Source organism: Dendrobates tinctorius, unplaced genomic scaffold (assembly GCF_039654945.1).
Source record: "Dendrobates tinctorius isolate UK_male_01 unplaced genomic scaffold, ASM3965494v1 ptg000272l, whole genome shotgun sequence".
Lineage (NCBI taxonomy): Eukaryota > Metazoa > Chordata > Amphibia > Anura > Dendrobatidae > Dendrobates > Dendrobates tinctorius.
The window spans coordinates 13,071,372-13,093,748 of NW_027361939.1; the positions used below are offsets into that span (position 1 = coordinate 13,071,372).

At 48.3% G+C, this 22,377-nt stretch overlaps 1 long non-coding RNA gene across 1 annotated transcript; it reads right to left on the minus strand.

Annotated features, from left to right (window-relative positions):
* Positions 1 to 436: 436 nt before the first annotated feature.
* On the minus strand, positions 437 to 18,121 carry LOC141070532 (uncharacterized). The gene is made up of 2 exons (XR_012226664.1): positions 17,558 to 18,121; positions 437 to 6,443 (listed from the first exon to the last, which is right to left on the minus strand). It is a non-coding gene; the product is annotated as an uncharacterized lncRNA (long non-coding RNA).
* Positions 18,122 to 22,377: the final 4,256 nt, after the last annotated feature.

The following is a 22,377-nucleotide window of genomic DNA, read 5'->3' on the forward strand; positions in this document are numbered from 1 at the left end:
TTGGTGATATTAAATGACAATGTAGGAATAAATGAAACCCTGAATGCGCAGACCTAGGGGTCATCTCACATGAACAAGAAGTTCACGATCACCGACACCGTCACAGCGTGCACTAGTTTCTTCCGTATTTGAGGTTGAAACTCATGGGAACCTGGACCAAGTATGTGTTCTCTTTCTTATGCCACCTAATGGGTGTTATTAACCAATACCTTCACCCCGTCCCCTTTCTCCCCATAATAGTGCTGTATGGAAGCATAATAAGGAGGCACATTTGCTTGCCAATGGTTAAAGGCTATGAGCCCGAGTGTGCATGAGGCCTAGGGATGCATTTTAGCGGTACTTTCCTGCTCCGTAGGTTGTCCTCAGTTTTCAGGCACAGCATTCGACTTTCATAACAACCCACAGCAACTACACGTTATAAAATCAGTCGGATTGATAGCATGGTGACATCTCGGCAGTTTATTGATTTGCAATCATTGTCTCGGCCCATTATGTTACAGAGAGTGACTCCAGTCCAGACGACGGTGCCTTTCCCATCATTGTGGATGGGGGCGGATCAGTCTATCGTAGGAGCAGATGATGACTCCAGGCTGGCACAGATGAAACGACAAACCCCTTGGCAGAATCAAAGAGATGTCATAAAAAGTCAATAGGGTGTGTCCCGTACTGCTGGTGTCCATAGTGCTACAGTTCTGCCACGGTGCTGTGGTTTATTACATAATGTGAACACAGCCTTATTCTGAATAGTCAAATGATTGGTACACATCAAATCATTGATTCAGCAAAAGTAATAAGTGCCAATGTCAATTACAGACAAGCTCCCCTAGCAGCATTGTCACGGAGCGCCATAGGTCATGTTCACACCAGATAGATTTGGCAAATATACAGTGAATCCAGATTCTGCATCGGAGTGATGTCTGCCATGGAAGGAGCAGTAGCTTCTTAGACAGATCAGCCACAATGTATTTCAATCGAGCTAATCTTTGGTAATGATGAACATACCATTTAATAACCACAGCCGGCTCCATGTTTTGTTCTGCTGCATTGACGCCGGGGATGAAATATCCCGCTCACACGCATTATTAACAGCAGCAGCTCCTGTACGGATACAGGTGCAGAACCCAAACGCATGTATATCGTTTTAGGGGTATCGCACCATCAAACTGCGGTTAATTAGTACCCATTAGCAGTCACAGACAGGACTGCAGGAAATACCATTGTTTCCTCTTTGGAAACACAAAGCACCTACTGTGAAACCACAGAAAATGGAGGAGACACCTGACATCAGAGGTAGCAGAGATTAAGAGCGCCATGTATACTGCCCCTTTAAAAAGCATCTGTCCAAATGAACATTGCCAATACTGGCACTGTCCCTATACATATTATACATAAACCGCCCCAACACAATATATGGCAGTGTAGGTCTCAAAAATACGAGATTACAGAAACGGATCCCTGTATGGCCTCTAGGGGTTCCTTCTATGTCAAGGAATCCCATGCTAGATGTATATTGCTAATGCAGTGTGATGTGCACTGGGGGCGGACATCATGGGGGTGAGGGCATCCGTTCTTCATTTCTCCATGTTGGGTGCCAGTCTGTTCTTAACCTACATGTTAACTCTATAGCAGCGTGTGCCGCCGGCAAGGAAGGGATGATGGCCCCAGGCAATGAGCAATGAGATGGCTAGTACAAAACCGCTACCTTCAAGTACATGGATGAGAAAATCATATTCTTGTGAATATTTCTGCAGATCACACAAGAAAAGAAAAACAACTATGACATAGGTAATAGTCACTGGAGCTAAACCTTATAGGAATAATTGTAGTGTTATATGGAAAAGGGCTAGTCAATGAGACCGGGTGCATCGGTGGGGAAAGTACAGGAGAATGAGCTCCAAACACTTGCAGCTCTGTTCACAGGTGAAACATTCCCCTGCACTTCTATAGTTTTCATGAAAAAATGCACAAGGTACAACAAGAAAGGCAGCGAAGATGCAAGTCACTAGACAAAGACTGATTATGGACAGTTTTGCGTTTGGAGTGATTAAAAAGCCAGTCAATTTCAGGATTCAGACTACAAATTCTTTTTGGAGGGTCCAAATACTGAACATTATTATATACAAAAAATAAAATTACGGTAAATTACGTGCAACTCAAAAGGGACATGTCCCTGGAATCATACTGGCCAAACCAGGGCCAGCAGAAACCAGAGCCTGGCGTCAGTAGGGTGCAGGTACAGCCAGGAGCAGCGAGGAATTCCAAGCGTCTTCTCACTCTGATCCTGGTGATTGACAAGTGTTCCCCATATGTGTATATAAGGAAAGATTTGTCCACCACCGGATGGATCACAGCACTGGCTTCATCTCGCTTCTCCCAGATATCTCATTAAACTCCATATTAGTCTGGGGTCAGACTTGCGAGAAACTCGGGTCTCAATACCCGGCGCTGCCGCCGGCACTCGGACTGGAGCGCTCAGCCGCATAGAAATAAATGCAGCCGCACATTCCAGTCCCGAGTGCCGGCGGCAGTGCCAGGTATTGAGACGAGACTCGGGCGAGTTTCTTGCAAGGGTGACCCCGGTCTTACATAGCATTTCAGAGAAAACATTCCTGGCTGCGATTTTGCATCCAGGTGCAGATTCTTGCTGCTCCTAGTTTGGTCAGCATGAAAAAGTGCCAGGTTCCCTTTAATGCACAAGGCTCGCAGTCCAAAAAGACCTCACAATTAATAATTTAACTTGTTTTAAGCACTCACTCTTGGAAAATAGGCAGCGGATCAAAGTCCATGGAGTAAGGTGGGAAAAAAAAAAAACATGGATGCCATCCGAGTACTGTCACCATTTTTTAGTTCATAAGCAAATGAGGAGTCGTGATACAACTGTGCCATCACGGCCAATGGCTTAGGGCACCATTCCGCCCCCTAAATCCTCCATATGTCCCTTTAGGGCGCAGCAAGATGGCTGTATAAATCAGGTCCTGTAGAAGCGCAGGAGTGCTAAACGGTCGTTGTCCGATCTTTCCCTATTGTTGTACCCTCCCTGCTGAAGAGGTTTTAATTTGTATCAATAAAGACTGGATTTTCGAAATGGTGAATGCCACCCTTTTCTTTCTGTTTCACATGGCTGTATAAATCGGCCAGAGATAGGAACACAGTGCTCGGACTGGCCGTCAGGGCACTGCATTCCACTCTCGCTCCGAGTTATACAGCTGTCTGACTGCGCCATTGACAGAGCTTCCATGCTCAGAGTGAGTGCTGCCTAAATTGAATACTGCCTCCTGCACCGACACTGCGGGAGCCCAGAGAGCACAGACAGTGTTAGTGTGAGCACACGCTAGTCCCTCGCTGCACACAGGAGGACACAGTAAAGTGTGGCTAATGCCAATAGGACACATGGATGGACAGGGCCAGGAATTCAGCTAAGGCGGCGGTCGCTCTGGGCAAGCGAGGACTGTCAATCAAGCTAAGGGGAAGGCCTTGGGCACGCCCAGGTGGCACTGAGGACCCTGCATTTAAATACCGCATGTAATAAAACTTTTTTTTTCTTTTAAATGTAGTTAAATACAGGTATATTTTTTTAGGGCCACATTCCCTATAGAACTTAAGTGATTTAATTTAAAAAAATCTGGAGCGATAGACTTTTTTAACTGATCGGAAAAGGATTGCGTTTTTTTGTCTTGCAAATGAAAAAAAAAAATGCCACAGTGATGGTAAAAGCTGATACACTGACCAAAAACTGATGAAAAAAAAAATCTAATATATAAAGCTCAAAGTGTGTATGTATGTGTGTATGTGTGTGTATATGTGTGTATGTCCGGGATAGGCATCCGCACCGTCGCAGCTACAGCCACAAAATTTGGCACAGTCACACGTCTGGACCCCGAGAGACTCCTAAGCTATGTTGTGAGGTGAAATTTTAACCCTGAGCGTTCCAATTCACCAAACAATTTTGCCCCTATCTACATACTGGGGGAAAATTGTGTGTGCGTCAAGCCCCGCCCCTCATTGTGATGTCATAATGCCCCTATTTGCATACTGGGGAAGCAGTGTGTGCTTATCAAGCTCCGCCCCTCATTATGATGTCACAATGGTTGCCATGGCGACGCTGATGTCAAAGGTTGCAAGCCCTGCCGCCGCTCATTATGATGTCATAATGGTTGACTATGGAATGGAGGATGTGTGATGAGTATATGGGCACCGGACTATGGGATGGAGGATATGTATGATGGGTATATGGGAACGGGACTATGGGATGGAGGATGTGTGATGGGTATATTTTTGCACTGGACTATGGGATGGAGGATATGTATGATGAGTATATGGGCACGGGACTATGGGATGGCGGATATGTATATGGGCACGGGACTATGGGATGGAGGATGTGTGATGGGTATATGGGCATGGGACTATGAGATGAAGGATGTGTGATGGGTATATGGGCACTCGATTATGGGATGGCGAATATGTATGATGGGTATATGGGCATGGGACTATGGGATGGAGAATATGTATGATGGGTATATGGGCATGGGACTATGGGATGGAGAATATGTATGATGGGTATATGGGCATGGGACTATGGGATAGAGGATGTATGATGGGTATATGGGCACTTGACTATGGGATGGAGGATATGTATGATGGGTATATGGGCACGGGCCTATGGGATCATGGATATGTATGATGGGTATATGGGCATGGGACTATGGGATGGAGGATGTATGATGGGTATATGGGCACTGGACTATGGAAAGGAGGATATGTTTGACGGGTATATGGGCACGGGACTATGGGATGGCGGATATGTATATGGGCACTGGACTATGGGATGGAGGATGCGTGATGGGTATATGGGCACGGGACTATGGGATGGAGGATATGTATGATGGGTATATGGGCACGGGACTATAAGATGGAGGATATGTATGATGGGTATATGGGCATGGGACTATGAGATGATGGATGTGTGATGGGTATATGGGCACTCGACTATGGGATGGCGAATATGTATGATGTGTATATGGGCATGGGACTATGGGATGGAGAATATGTATGATGGGTATATGGGCATGGGACTATGGGATGGAGGATGTGTGATGGGTATATGGGCACTCGACTATGGGATGTAGGATACGTATGATGGGTATATGGGCACGGGCCTATGGGATCGTGGATATGTATGATGGGTATATGGGTGCGGGACTATGGGAAGGAGGATAATTATAATTTGTTAAAACTAACCACAGTTAGTTACTACGCCCGGGCAGCGCCGGGCTCTTCAGCTAGTTAGATCTAAAAATACAAAACAAAAAACACACGGCCACAGAAAAACGGATGGTTCTTATATGCAAAAAAAGAAACAAGTCTGAATGAGGCCTCACTATATACAATGTAGGGTATGGTTACTGCATCCCCCCCAACTAAAGTACAGGGCATCTGACCAAAAAGACAAATATAGGCCCAGATAACTAACCTAATGCAAAACTGCACAAGACATATGGCATAAATTAGTAAATATATCTTAGATCTGATGAGGCTGGTGTACATACCGTGAAAATCCAAGTCTGAGACTGGACAAATACTGATACTGTACCCTTTATAAAAATGCTAATTTTATTATCAGGCAGGGAAACGTTCAAACCAGATTATACAGCCATTCTAATATGGATTTTCAAAGTGAGTACACTAGGCTCTCCAGGTCTTACTGCTATTTAATAAAGGATGCAATTGAAAAGTGGTGACAAGATCTGCTTTAATATGTGGATGTATTGTACTGGCAGGTCTTATAAGACATCGTGATCCTTGTAAGTACCACGACAGACAATAATGCACACATTGTGCTCAGATCTTATCCTTCTCTGGAGCACATTTGGACTCCACAAAAAAAGACAAATATTGGTCCCTAGTAATATACAGCATTTTGCAAAAAGATATCAAAATACTGAAAAAAGCCTCCACGAGCTGCCATGAGATGCATCACCCCACAATCAGTGAGTGTTTTATAGCCGTCGTGGTAGAAAAACAAATCACAGTGTCCTGAGAATCCAAATACTTCAGATACAATACAAACATTCATTTTGTGGACATATAAAAGAAAAAAAATAATCTACAGAGTGCCAATACTTCCTTCTGAGGCTGCAAATCGCTAGAAAAAAAAATTATCATTTGGTTTTGCAATTTTCATATATTTTTCGTTCATTTTCCTTTTTTTTGTAAAACCAGTGGATTTTTTCTCCCTTTTGTCCTTAGGAATTTGATTCATCAGAATGTACAGTGGAGTCTTTAAAGGGAAAGGCGTCTCCTGGAGGTTGGTCGCCCGGATGGGCGCTGGTGCTTGTGGTGCTGTCCATAAACATATTTGGGATGTCATTACCAAAGTAGATCTTACTGTTGGCAGCAATGGCTTGGTATTTTATAAGTTGCAGGTATTCAGGGGTTAATTTTAGCTGCAAGAGGAAGACAAAAAGCAAAAGGTAACATATGACACAAAGAAAATTTGGGGAAATTCCAGGGCTCGTGACATCATCTTAAGTGGGTAAAATTGAAAGGGGCTTGTAAAAACAACCAACTATGCCAGTTACTTATTAATCATCCACGTCATTCTTAAGAATAATGCGATTTTTAGATTTGTTTACTGATCATTGCCTAGGTAACAGGCCACCGCTGCAGTCTATCAGAGAAGGCTGGTCTCCGAGACAAGGGGTGCAGTGCTTACATACTGATGGTATTGAGCTTGTAAGCGCAGATCAGAGTGGAAGGAACTATTCTGTCAGTGAGGTCACAAGAAGTCGGAGAGTCACCACCATGAGTGATTCTGTGACAAGGAGAGATTGGCGTACAACAACAGTCAGGTAGTTAGCAATGACCTCCCAATAAGTGTTCAGCCTCATAGTAGGGGTAGACAAAAAAAAAAAAGGACTTAGTGTATTTTGGGGGTTATAAGACGCACCCCAAATTTTGAAGAGGAAAATAGGAAAAAAAACAGGATTTTGGTTGCTTACCGTAAAATCTGTTTCTCATTGTCTTCATTGGGGGACACAGAAACCGTGGGTGTGTGCTGCTGCCACTAGGAGGTTGACAATATGCCATGAAAAAAATGTTAACCAACTCCGCAGTATACACCCCTCCGACCGGCTGTAGGACAATCAGTTAGTAAAAAAGCAGTAGGAGGAGACAATATCATGTAAGTCATCATATATTCATTACAAGTAACAAAATCATGGGAGGCCGCTGTGTTCCCCAATGAAGACTCTGAGAAACAGATTTTACGCTAAGCAACCAAAATCCTGTTTTCTCTTTCGTCTCATTGGGGGACACAGAAACCGTGGGACGTCTAAAAGCAGTCCCTGGGGTGGGAGAAGACAGAAACTTCCTTCAGGTCGGAGAACTCACCACTGCCACCTGCAAGATTCTTCTGCCTAGGCTGGTGTCCGCTGAAGCATAGGTAGGGACCTTATAGAACCTTGAAAAGGTACGCACAGACGACCATGTGGCTGCCTTGCACAACTGCATGGCTGATGCCCTATTGCGTACTGCCCAGGAGGTGCCCACCGCCCGAGTAGAATGGGCCTTGACCCCAGCCGGGGACACTCTGTCCTTCACTCGGTAGGCTTCCAGAATTGCCATTCTGATCCAGCGGGCAATTGTTGCCTTAGAGGCCGGCAGGCCTCTTCTCACCCCATTGGGGATAACAAAGAGTGAGTCTGCCTTCCTGAAGGGAGCGGTCCTGGCCAGATAGAGCCTTATCGCCCTGACCAGGTCTAGCTTATTCAAAGAACGCTCCAGAGGATGGGTTGGAGCGGGACAAAATGACGGAAGGATTATATCCTCGTTCAGGTGGAAGGTGGATATCACCATGGGAAGAAAGTTAGGAGGAGGCCGCAAAACAATCTTGTCTTGGTGCATAATTAAGAATGGAGGGCGACAGGACAATGCCGCTAATTCTGAAACCCGCCTAATAGAGGTGATGGCTACGAGAAATACCACCTTCCAGGACAACAAAGACATGGGAGCTTCCTGGAGGGGTTCAAAGGGTGAACCTGTCAAGCCTTCCAAGACAAAGATAAGATCCCATGGAGCCACTGGGGATCTGTAAGGAGGAGCAGTATGCGCCACCCCTTGCAGAAAGGTCTTAACCTGTAAGCGGGAGGCCAAATTTCTTTGAAAAAGAATAGAGAGAGCAGATACCTGGCCTTTCAAAGAACTTAGGGCCAGACCGGCATCTAACCCTGCCTGGAAAAAGGCTAAGACAGATGGTAGGGAACAGGGCATAGGTGTGATGTGATTAGACTCACACCAGCCAAAATAGGCCTTCCAGGCTCAATAATAGACCCTGGAAGAGGATGGCTTCCTAGCCTGGATCATTGTATTAATGATTCGATCCGAAAATCCTGCTGCTTTCAGTATTGTGGCTTCAACGGCCATGCCGTCAAATTGAGCAACCGAGAATTCGAGTGGTAAAACGGCCCCTGAGCCAGGAGATCTGGTCTGTCGGGGAGTCTCCAGGGGGTGCTTGCGAGAAGATTGATAATTTCTGCCTACCAGGCCCTCCTGGGCCAGTACGGGGCGATCAATATGACAGTCACCCCTTCCGCCTTGATCTTCTTTAGCAACTTTTGCAGGAGAGGAAGGGGAGGGAACAGGTAAGGGAGTCTGAACTGTGTCCAGGGAATGACCAGCACGTCGACCCCTATTGCTAGAGGATCGCGGTATCTTGAGACAAACTGTTGAACCCTTCTGCTCTGCCGCGACGCCATAAGTCTGGAGTCCCCCATAGGCGGCATATCTGACAGAACACGTCCTGATGTAAGGACCATTCTCCTGCCGCGAGCCCCTCCCGACTGAGTCGGCGGCCGTGTTGTCTGTGCTGGGAATGTAAACTGACGAAATTGCCGGAATTGCAGTTTCCGCCCAGCTGACGATTCTGGATACCTCGGCCAGTGCCCGGGGACTCCTGGTTCCCCCTTGGTGATTGATGTATGCCACCGCTGTGGCATTGTCCGTCCGAATCCGGACTGGCTGGTTGTTGAGGTATCTTTCCCAATGTAGGAGTGCTAGAAAGATCGCCCTCAGTTCTAGAATATTGATTGATAGTGTGGATTCTCGCCTTGACCATCGTCCCTGGACCGTCAGTTGATGGAATACCGCACCCCAGCCCAGGAGACTGGCATCTGTAGTTACCACCTGCCAGTGGACAGGGGGAAAAGGCCGTCCCAGATGATCGAGGGGGGAGGTCAGCCACCACTTGAGGGAATCCCTGATCTGAATGGAAGGGAGGAAGGGGCGATCCAGCGAAGAGATGATCCTGTCCCACTGAAGGAGGATGTTCCTCTGCAGTATCCTGGAATGAAACAGACTCTCATGGCAGCGCGAAAGGATAGAAGTCGGAATTTTAACAGAGAACGAATTCCCTGCTTGTGGGTAATACACTTTCTTTCTGGGAGAAAGACACTCGAGCAGCGGGTGTCGATTATCATCCCTAAGAATTCTAGGCGTTGTGTTGGCGTTAGGTGACATTTCTCCCTGTTTATGATCCAACCAAACCAGAACAGCGTGCTTAAAACCACCGCTAGGTTTTCCTGGGCCTGAGTGAAGGAGGGTGCTTTGACGAGAATATCGTCGAGATATGGTACTAATATTATGCCTCTGACCCTTAATATAGCTACCATTGCTGCCATAATCTTTGTAAAAATTCTGGGGGCTGTTGCCAGCCCAAATGGCAGGGCCACAAACTGGAAATGCTGCTCTTGGACAGCAAAGCGCAGAAACCTTTGATGTCCCTGAAAAATGGGGACGTGCAGGTAGGCGTCCTGAATCTATAGAACATAGGAATTCCTGATCCTCCATAGATGTGGTTACCGATCGAATCAACTCCATCCTGAAATGGCATAAGCGGACCCATTTGTTTAGCCTTTTGAGGTCTAGTATGGGATGAACTGAGCCATCCTTTTTTGGGATCACAAACAGGCTTGAGTAAAAATCGGTGAAACGTTCCTGCTGGGGAACGGGGACGATTACTCCCTGCGTTGAGGAGAGAGTCGATTGCCGCAAAAAACCCTAGAGCCATAGCAGCGTCTCTTGGAGGTTGCGATAGAAAGAAACGGTCTCGCGGAAGCGTGTTGAAGTCTATCTTTTATTCTGTGGATACCACCTCCTTTACCCAGATATCCTCTACTGAACACTGCCAGACATCTCTGAAGAGGAGAAGGCGGCCTCCTAGTCTAGAAGAGGTACTGGGAAGGGAGTTGGCTTCCCTGTCGGTGTCAGGCTGAAGTGGCTCTGCTGAGCCCTGACCTGGTAGCTCTGCTGTTGGAACTGCGGGAATGCCATGAAGGGGTGGCCGAAAGGATACCCTCCTCCTGTCTCTAGGTGCTTGCGACCTCTGTGGGCCCTGAGCATAAGCGTCTGTTGCTGGGGTACGGCGAAAGGGCTGAGCCCTACGTTTGAAAACATATGGACGAGGCTTGGCCTGAGTGAGAAGGGAGCTTGTACCCCCTGTTGCATCCTTAATGATTTGATCTAACATTGACCCCAAGAATCAGGCACTCTGAAACGGCAGATTGGTCAGTGATTTCTTTGAGGATAAATCAGCCTGCCAAGCCTTTAGCCAGACCGTCAGCCGGACGGCTACCACGTTATTGCATGCTTGAGCTGCGCAAGAAGCGGCATCCAGGGCCAGTGATACCATATACCTCCCGGCATGAGAGATTTGATCTGCGAACTCCGCCAGTTCCGCTGGTGGGGCCCCGGCCAATATGCCCTGTCTAAGCTGTTTGGCCCATTCTGTAACAGACAGCTACCCAGGCTGAGGCGAAAACCGGACACAATGTAGCGGCCGCTGCCTCAAAGGTGGATTTCGCCAGGGATTCTATCCTTCTATCATTAGGATCCTTTAGAGCTGTCCCCCTGGCCAGTGGGAGGATTGTATTGGTAGAGAGTCTGGACACTGGTGGATCCACCGGAGGTCCAGTTGGCGGTGAAATCTGGAGGAAAAGGATATAGAATCCCAAAACGACTAACCCTCTGAAACCGCCTGGTTTGGTTTTCCCTTTCCCTGGCTAATACTTCCTCAAAATTCTAGTGGGAGGCAAAGGCCCTAGCGGGGGGACTTATGACGGTTAAATGAAAAAGTCTGATCTTTAGGTATTGATGTGGCGTCCCCAATGTTAAAAGTCTCATTGAGCCATATCCTTGACGCCTTCGGACTGTTCTGGCCCATACTCAGAACCCTCCTCTGAGTGAGTCTCTGATAATGTCTCGCCTGATTCCTGGGATGAGGACCGGGAGGAGGCAGACAGCCAGAGGAACTCTGGTGGAGAGATGGAGTGAGAAGGGGACCTGGGTTGGTGGTCCTGTCTAAACCTTTTAGGGCCTCTAAAAGGCCCAAAAGAAGGCTCCTTTGATGCTCCTGTGTCCACTGGAGACTGAAGTGGCAATCTGTCAAGCACCGTTACCAAGGTCTGTGATACCCTGGTAAGATCGGCCACGGACTTAGATAAGAAAGAGGCCCATCCTGGACACTCACTGTCTCCCGTGGCGATGGATGGCCCCTGGGCGGCAGGCAGGGTGGCTTCCTCCTGCTCCAGGGATAATGCAGGAGCCCTGACAGATAAGGCAGGGGGGCTGCACCTGTTCTCTAGTGTTGGTGACACCGTAGGTCTGCTGCAATCTGAGCAGAGTGGTGAGGACTGACCTGAAGGAAGCCTGACATTTCATTTGGTACATACAAAATATTTGACCAAGGTCGCTGAAGCGGATGAGGAGGAGCGGGACTGCTATCTCTTGGGCATACTGACAGACTTAACCTGGTGCCGACCATCAGGGGTAGAAAGCGGAGTGAGGGAGCAACCTGTAGTGCAGTACTCACATACCCACGACCTGTGTCCCCGCAGCAGCTGCCGCCCGAAGGCTGATGAGAGAGAGAGAGAGAGAGAGAGAGAGAGAGAGAGAGAGGGGAACAGCCCCCTGCCTAGAATTTTTTATGAAATCCCTGCCCGGAGGCGGTGGGCAGAGCCCTGCTCCGGCCTCCTGGAGCACCAAGATGGCGCTGGTACAAGAAGAGGAAGCCGAGGGGCGGAGCCTGCCAGAAGCCAGAATTACCCCAAATAGCAAATTATTATTGATCTACTATATAATCATTATGCAACTGATTATTGTTTCTGGCCTAGCCTAACCCAGTTTCGACGAGACTAGGTGGATACAGAAATACAGAAATAAGTCTTAGAGAACCAGAAATATCTTAAAGCTACATGATTCTAATATTCAGCAAAACGTCCATATAGTGGTATAATTCTTGATTCTTGAATATATATTCATAAGCCATATATTCTCCCCTTAACATATGGAACTGGGCCCACCAGACCGCGGGGATGCAGGATGAGAGAGAGCCCTGGAGGGACATTGCCTTTCTAAGAGACATGAAAGGGCTATTGGAGGCGTTCAGGACCTGCTGACGTAGGCAAACTAATTTTTCAGGTGGAAGACGACACTCCTGTTTCTGCGAATCTAGGGTTAAGCCCAAGAACTGCTAGACTTTCATGGGCTGTAGACAGGACTTCTTAAAGTTTAATAGCCACCCTAACCGTTCCAGAGCTGATTTTGCTTTTTGCAATTGATCCAGATAATGGTCTGCTGTTTTGCCTACAATAAGGAAGTCATCCAGGTAGGGGATTACTAGGATGTCTAGTTCCCACAGATGGGCCATAACTTCCGCTATAACCTCAGTGAACACCCGGGGGGCGACTGCTATACCAAAGGGAAGGGCGACATATTGAAAATGCTGTAACGACCCCTCTAAATGAACCGCCACTCTAAGGAAAAGCTTATGAGACGCATAGATGGGTATATGGTAATAAGCGTCTTTTAAATCCAACACCACCATAAAACAATTCTCAAACAGTAATTTTATTGTGGAATTGATCGTTTCCATTTTGAAAGGTCGAATGACCAGGTATCTGTTGAATGCCCTCAGGTTGATTATGGTCCTGTAAGAATTGTCCGGTTTACGGACAAAAAATAGGGGGGAGTAAAAGCCTTCGCCCTTCTCCGCCTCTGGTACAGTACTTTTATCAGTACACCCTTATGGCATAGGTCAAGAATTTCAGTCTCTAGGGCAGCCTGTTCCGCCAGGGAAGACCTGAGCGGGGTGACCCTATAACTGCTCCGGGGGGCACAGGCAAATTCTAGCCTTAGGCCTGAGGCTACCAAGCCCCGGATCCAGTCACTATTTGAGATCTGCGACCAGGCTTGGTAGAAGGCCGATAGTCTACCTCCAACCCGGGCCTCTAGTCATTGGGGAGGTTTCTTGGTCTCACAGGATACTTCCTGGCGTCCCCCTCCAAACATAAACCTGGTACTTCTTTTCTTTTTATCTTCCCATCTGCCCCGGTCCCTGGATGATCTCCTACGGAAAAATCTCTTCCTAGCAAAGGGACGCCTATAGGAAGGGGTGGGCAGGGAAGGGAATTTCTTTTTATCGTCGCCAGCTTTCTCCAGGAGTTCATCTAGGACTGGTCCGAATAGATATCCCCCCTCACACGGGATGGAGCAAAGCCGGGATCTGGCCTGGATGTCCCCGGGCCAGCATTTCAGCCATATAGCCCGTCGGGCTGCATTTGATAGCCCTGCGGCTTTGGCCGCCATCCTTGCGGAATCTGCCGAGGCATCGGCTAAAAAGGCTGCCGCATCCTGGATGGTAGGTAGGGTTTTCAAGATAGACTTCCTCGAGGCTCTATCCTCTAACTTTGTTTCACGCTGGTCCAGCCAGACCATCAGAGATCTGGCTGTGCAGGTAGCTGCTACTGCCAGTCTCAGGGCGCCAGCTGACATTTCCCATGTCCCTTTCAAGTAGGAGTCTGCCTTTTTATCTAGTGGACCCTTTAAAGAGACCATGTCATCAAAGGGGATAGCGGATTTTTTGGACGCCTTAGCCACTGCTGCGCCCAATTTTGGGGCTGTCCCATTTGTTCACCACGGGGTCTTCAAACGGATATCGCCGTTTAAAAGCTGGTGGTAGGGAGCCTTTCTGGTTTCCTCCATTCCCTATTGATCAAATTTTGGACCTTGTCGTTTAATGGGAACGACATACGTTTCCTGGGATCTAAACCCCCGAACATAAGGTCCTGCGCTGACCGTTCTGGTTTTGTGTCTGTTACCCCCATGGTAGCCCTGACTGCCTTGACTAGTTTGTCCACTTGTTCCAGACCCAGGCAGAAACGACTGGCGTTTTCCTCTGAAGAGGACGCAGACGCGGAGGGCTCTGTGTCTTCATTTCCTCTAGGGTCAGCTGAAGAGCCTGACCCTGAGAAACTTGCTCTCTTTCTTTTCCTAGATGACTCCCCCTGGGGTACGGACTTTAGGGCTTTAACTTCCGTCCTGATAATTTCCCTTAGACTTGTAGGGAAGTCAGGGGTTTCTTCCGCCACCTACAGGAGGGGGGACAAGGTAAGGAAGTATGCATGGTAATTTTTTGGGACTACTCCCTTTTTTTTTTTTACCGTCTGCCGTATACATGACTGGCACAGCCTTTTAGGGTAGGTGTCCGGCAAGGGGCATTTGCAAAGGGCGCAGTCCCTGTTTTGTGCCTTGTCAGTGCATTTCTTCCCCTATAGGAGGAAAAATATAAGGGGAACACTGCATCAGGGCACATTCACAAAGATCTCTTACCCTGAGCAGAAGGCGGAGGTACCGGATCACGGGGGGGCTAGCTGGATCCTTCGGCCTGGAGGAACTTCTATGGCCGGATTGTCCAGTTCGTTTTTTCTTTTGCTGGGAGCTGGTTTGGGACCTCTCTAAGGTACGTTCCTGCTCTCGGTCCAGCTGGGCCACGGGAGCTTCCGGCGCGTTCATTTCTGCACCTGAGCTGAAGCCGCTCTGCAGTGCTTCTGTGCCCTTTTATCTTTTTCCTGGCAATCCGGGTTCACAGGTGTCATGGCCAGGGGCTAATTGTCCCCCCCCTTTCCCCCTCCCGACGTCCATGGATACTCCTCCCTGCGCGCGCCCCCCCCGCCCCAACCGCTATGTCGGCGCTCGCGCCGCTGCGCCCGGCAACGCACCTGGGAGAAAAGCCGTCCGGCATCCAACTTCCGGCCCGGCACTACCAGCCCCGCCCCCCACCGGCCGCGTCACTTCCGGTGTGAGTGAACGTGCGGGGACGCGCAGGCCACCAGCGCCATGGCGGTGCCCGATCCCGCACAGCGCCCCCTGCACGCCACCAAGGCACAGCCGCCCGCCCCCGACCTGGACTGAAGGGAGACCGCACCTGCAGGACCGGGGTCCGGGGGGGATCCATACTTACCCGCTGGAGACGGGCAACCGCTGGACCCCGCTCCCACCTGTTCCGCACACTGACGTGGAACCCTACCCCGGCCCACCGTGGCACTTCCAGGGGACTCCGCACTGCCCAAGGTAGGAGACCCCCCCGCTACCTGAGTCGGACAGCCAGCCTGGGGATTCCTTCATCCATGATGATATGATCTGTAGGGAATCCTGTCCTCCAGGAACAGGAAACCAACTGATGCGTGGGAGAGGTGCCGCCCTTATGTATCTGTAGGATTTCCTGTTCCTGGAGGGCGGATCCCCTCTCTCAGGTGATGCTGTCAAGGACGACCAAATAAAAATATGGTTTTTGGTATGACTGCTGTGTTTATGAAGCCCTAGTAGTTTTCTTGGGGGAGGGTCACAGCCATAAGGAGGGGAGCAGTGTTTGTCTACACTTATTATTGTCCACGTGGACAAGATACAGTCATAGAAACAGATAAACACTATATGGACATACAGTGGGTGAAATAAGTACTGAACACGTCACCAATGTTCTAAGAAAATCTATTTCTAAAGGTGCTATTGACATGAAATTCTCACCAGATGTCAGTAACAACCCATTGAATCCACACAGGCAAACCTCAAAATATTTTGCAAGCATCACATTATATAGCACTGTGTACTTACTATTGCTCTTTTTGCATTTCTACCCAGCTAATTATTCTCTTTCCCATTATGTCTATGACATCACATGATTAATAAGTGAGTAGCTGAATCCTTCCAAACTCTATGTAAAAACAGAAGGTCAGTTTTCCCTGCATGACTCATGAGTCACTGCAAAAGTCTATGGCAGGGAGAATAGCAGAGCAGTTGGGTCAGGAGTTGAAAAGGGGAATGACAAATAAAGGGACAAGAGACTCCCTGTTTCTACATAGAGCAAAGAAAATCTCATAGGTAGAAAGGCAGAATGAGTAATCTTAAGTGCACAGTGCTGTATAATATGATGAAATATATATTAGGAGGATCAAAACCTTTGTTGGGAGTGCTTCTTTAACACCTTCACAACCTATGAGGTATATATACGTCATATGTTGTGTACCTCTCTTTGAGGAGGACTACAGCGCTGTGCCCGCATCTTTTCCGGCACGACAGCTGATTTGATCATCTGTCATATGCCCCTAACAGCTGTGGGTGGAATCGTACACGATCCACTCGTGTCTGTTAACATGTTAAAAGCCACCGTCCATGTCTGACAGCGGCATTTAACATGTGCTGAAACGCTTCACAAATGCTGCCCATCAGTGCTCCTGTCACGTGACCGTGGGGCGCCGATGGGTTGGTATAACAGCCAGGGGTCTGCAGAAGATCCCCATGCTTGTCATTACTTATCTGCTATGAACGACGGCTTGTGGCCAGCTTTCATAGGAGGCGATCATTTCTGCTACACAATGCCGGGTTGAAGTCCTGCTATGTGCAGCACAAGCGATTGACTGAACGCAGCTTCAAGTCAAAGAAAAGGACTATTGAAGCAAGTGAGAAGCAGAAAGAAAGGTTTTAAAAAACTATAAAAAGTTTACATCACCCCTCTTTTGCCACATTCAAAATAAAACAATAAAAAATGATGTGGCAACAGGTCGACTTTGAGGTTGTGCGCAGGAGAGCAAAGACCGCGGTCGCAGAGGTCACAACCGGGCTTGTGCGGGCGAGGAGCCCTGCGACACCAGCACAAACTTCAACTGGACGCGCGGTCATGGAGGCGCATTCAGCTGAGGTGTATTGTGGCACAGAGAGCTGTCAGGGCCATCTGAGACGACTTATGCGCACATGAATGGAGGCGCGTGGCAGTGACGTCATGAGCTGCCATCACTCGCACGCTGCAGTCAGCTGCCGGCTTCAGAGGAGGACGCTGTGTGGTGGGGGAGCGCAGGGAAGGCGAGTACACGTTTATTGCTGTGCATTAAAGAATGGGGGACATATATAGCAGAAAGGGGTATATCTATAATCAGGATGGGGTGGGAGCTCTGCTCCAAGTCTTGCACCGGGGCCGGCAGTCTCTAGTTGCGCCCCTGGGTGTGCGTACCCTAACAGTGAGAGAGCAGGGGGCAGACACAGCCTCATTACAGCCCCCAGTGCATCTACGTGCCTCCTCTGTGCAGTGACCCGTCAGCAGAGTGGTCACCATTACTGTTACCTGTGCTGCTGTCTCGGTTGTAACCTGTAACCTACAGCTTAAGAAACTACAACTCCCAGCATGCCCCAGGAAGCAGCGGCTGTAAAGTGCTGCGGGTGCTGTAACGCTCACCTCGGCTCTCCGGGCTGCCGCACGCTGCACATGCTCCCTCACTGTGGTGAGCGCTCTCCCGATCTCCTGTGCCATGCCTGCCCTCCACATACCACGCACCGGGATGGCTACAGGACCTGTGATGACGTCATCACCACGGGAGCAGTGACAGTGGGCGGGGCCAGGTTGTGGGTCACGTGTGAGCTGTCACCACATGTGCTGGTGTGTGCGCAGGGTAGCGACTAGAACGGAGTTGACTTTTAGAGGGAACTAGCTGAAGAGCCCGGCGCTGCCCAGGCATAGTAACTAACTGTGGTTAGTTGTAGCAAATTATAATTATCCTCCATCCCATAGTCCCGTGCCCATATACCCATCACACATCCTCCATCCCATAGTCAAGTGCCCATATACCCATCACACATCCTCCATCCCATAGTCAAGTGCCCATATACCCATCACACATCCTCCATCCCATAGGTCCGTGCCCATATACCCATCACACATCCTCCATCCCATAGTCCCATGCCCATATACCCATCACACATCCTCCATCCCATAGTCCCATGCCCATACATCCATCATACATATTCGCCATCCCATAGTCAAGTGCCCATATACCCATCATACATATCCGCCATCCCATAGGCCCGTGCCCATATACCCATCATACATATCCTCCATCCCATAGTCCAGTGCCCATATACCCATCATACATATTCTCCATCCCATAGTCCCATGCCCATATACCCATCACACATCCTCCATCCCATAGTCCCATGCCCATATACATATCCGCCATCCCATAGTCCCGTGCCCATATACCCTTCAAACATATCCTCCATCCCATAGTCAAGTGACCATATACCCATCACACATCCTCCATCCCATAGTCCCATGCCCATATACCCATCATACATATTCTCCATCCCATAGTCCCATGCCCATATACCCATCACACATCCTCCATCCCATAGTCCTGTGCCCATATACATATCCGCCATCCCATAGTCCTGAGCCCATATACTCATCATACTTATCCTCCATCCCATAGTCCTGTGCTCATATACCCATCATACATATCCGCCATCTCATAGTCCCGTGCCCATATACCCGTCATACATATCCTCCATCCCATAGTCCAATGCCCATATACCCATCACACATCCTCCATCCCATAGTCCCATGCCCATATACATATCCGCCATCCCATAGTCCCGTGCCCATATACCCGTCAAACATATCCTCCATCCCATAGTCAAGTGACCATATACCCATCACACATCCTCCATCCCATAGTCCTGTGCCCATATACATATCCGCCATCCCATAGTCCTGAGCCCATATACCAGTCATACATATCCGCCATCCCATAGTCCTGAGCCCATATACCCGTCATACATATCCTCCATCCCATAGTCCTGTGCCCATATACCCGTCATACATATCCTCCATCCCATAGTCCAGTGCCCATATACCCATCATACATATTCGCCATCCCATAGTCCTGTGCCCATATACCCATCATACATATTCGGCATCCCATAGTCGAGTGCCCATATACCCATCACACATCCTCCATCCCATAGTCCCGTGCCCATATACATATCCGCCATCCCATAGTCCCGTGCCCATATACCCGTCAAACATATCCTCCATCCCATAGTCAAGTGCCCATATACCCATCACACATCCTCCATCCCATAGTCCCGTGCCCATATACATATCCTCCATCCCATAGTCCCGTGCCCATATACCCATCATACATATCCGCCATCTCATAGTCCCGTGCCCATATACCCGTCATACATAGCCTCCATCCCATAGTGCAGTGCCCATATACCCATCATACATATCCTCCATCCCATAGTCCCGTGCCCATATACATATTCGCCATCTCATAGTCCCGTGCCCATATACCCGTCATACATATCCTCCATCCCATAGTCAAGTGCCCATATACCCATCACACATCCTCCATCCCATAGTCCTGTGCCCATATACATATCCGCCATCCCATAGTCCCGTGCCCATATACCCGTCAAACATATCCTCCATCCCATAGTCAAGTGCCCATATACCCATCACACATCCTCCATCCCATAGTCAACCATTATGACATCATAATGAGCGGCGGCGGGGCTTGCGACCTATGATGACATCAGCGTCACCATGGCAACCGTTGTGACATCATAATGAGGGGCGGGGCTTGATACGCACACACTGCTTCCCCAGTATGCAAATAGGGGCATTATTACATCACAATGAGGGGCGGGGCTTGACACGCACACACTTTTCCCCCCAGTATGTAGATAGGGGCAAAATTGTTTGGTGAATTGGAACACGCGGGGTTAAAATTTCACCTCACAACATAGCTTAGGACGCTCTCGGGGTCCAGATGTGTGACTGTGCCAAATTTTGTGGCTGTAGCTGCGACGGTGCGGATGCCTATCCCGGACATACACATACATACACACTTTGAGCTTTATATATTAGAATCATAGAATCGTAGAGTTGGAAGGGACCTCCTGGGCCATCTGGTCCAACCCCCTGCTCAAAGCAGGATTCGCTAAATCATCCCAGTCAGATGTCTGTCCAGCCTCTGTTTGAAGACTTCCATTGAAGGAGAACTCACCACTTCTCGTGGCAGCCTGTTCCACTCATTGATCACTCTGACTGTCAAAAAGTTTTTTCTAATATCTAATCTGTGTCTCCTCCCATTCAGTTTCATCCCATTGCTTCTAGTCTTTCCTTGTGCAAATGAGAATAAAGTTGATCCTTCTACAATGTGACAGCCCTTTAGATATTTGTAGACAGCTATTAAGTCTCCTCTCAGTCTTCTCTTTTGCAAACTAAACATTCCCAAATCCTTCAACCTTTCCTCATAAGACAGGGTTTGCAGACCGGTCACCATTCAGGTCGCTCTTTTCTGAACTTGCTCCAGTTTGTTGATGTCTTTTTTAAAATGTGGTGCCCAAAACTGGACACAATATTCCAGATGAGGTCTGACCAAAGAGGAGTAGAGGGAAATAATGACTTCACGTGATCTAGACTGTATGCTTCTGTTAATACATCCTAGAATTGCATTTGCCTTTTTTGCTGCTGCATCACACTGTTGACTCATATTCAGTCTGTGATCTATTAGTATACCCAAGTCTTTTTCACATGTGCTGTTGCTTAGCCCTATTCCTCCCATTCTGTATATGCTTTCATCCCATGATGTCACCGGAAAAGGCGGAGCGTCATTCAGTCCAGTAAAGACTCGAGAGCAAGGAGCCAGCGTTGTACTGACTACTGAGGCTCTGGAAGGTGTGCGTTGCACATGTGAGCGAGGGTTTGGCAGTCTTGCGGTGAGCTCAGGCTTCCATGTGTCTCGGTGGGACACTACAGAGGGGTCTTTGTGTAGAGAAGGACAAGCCCTCCTGTGTGTTTGGCCCAAGACGGAGCCTCTGGGCTGGACCTTGCCCTGGCCTCTGTGTGCCCGGGGCCTGAGGGAACGAAGCCCAGCTAAGGACTGTTTGGTGTTATTTAACCCCTTTACCCCCAAGGGTGGTTTGCACGTTCATGACCAGGCCAGATTTTATAATTCTGACCACTGTCCCTTTACGAGGTAATAACTCTGGAACACTTCCATGGATCCCGGTGATTCTGACATTGTTTTCTCCTGACATATTGTACTTCATGATAGTGGTAAAATTTCATTGATATAACTTGTTAAAAAAATGGAAATTTGGTGAAAATTTTGCGATTTTTCCAACTTTGAATTTTTATGCCCTTAAATCACAGAGATATGGCACACAAAAAACTTAACATTTCCCACATGTTTACTTTACATCAGCACAATTTTGGAACCAAAATTTTTTTTGTTAGGAAGTTGTAAGGGTTAAAAGTTGACCAGCCATTTCTCATTATTACAGCACCATTTTATTTTTAGGGGCCACATCACATTTGAAGTCACTTTGAGAGGTCTGTATGATAGAAAATACCCAAAAGTGACACCGTTCTAAAAACTGCACCCCTCAAGGTGCTCAAAATCACATTCAAGAAGTTTATTAAAGGGGCTGTCCACTACTTTATAGTAACCCCCCATTGTATCCCCCCCCGATGCCCCTAATGATTTTTGTCATTACCTTGCGCTGCCAATTCTGCCTCTGAATGGCGCTATGCCGGCGGCTGAGTCCAGGTCATGTGACCCACAGGCTGCAGCTGCCGCTAACATCCGCTGATGTCATGTCAATTTCCTGACTCTGGAAATTTACGTGACGTCAGCAGGCGTGACCCAGCCTCTGCACACTGCTGTCACTCATCAAGAGTGCGGGGGGGCGGCGGTGGCGATGTGTGAGGGGTGGGCGGGCCATGCGGGGGTCTGTATGCAGGTATCGTCCGATGAGACTACAAGTCCCATCGGGCTATGCCTGCTACACCGTCAGTGACTGACACTTTAGCCAATGATGGGACAGTTGTAGTCCCATCATCCGGCTAATGTGTTGAATGTAAAAAAAACAAACACATACAGAACATACAACACATAACATAGAGTACATACTCACCAATCACCTAATTCCCCAAAGCTATCGATCACCTGTAATAAACATAAAATAATAAACCAACCTATAATCACTCTTACAGAACCACTCAGCACCCACAATATGTTGTGCAGTTATATGTATATATAATAGGTTGCATGTGAGATGCATGTTCCGAATGTATCAGTAGTGTCCGCCCTCCCCCACCTTTGTAATTCCCACAGTAAACATCCGCAGGCTCCAGCCACCTGCGGCTTTTGTAATGCATGTCTGGCCTGACGCCTGTCTATTGGCCGGCCCTCTGTATCTGTGTGATAT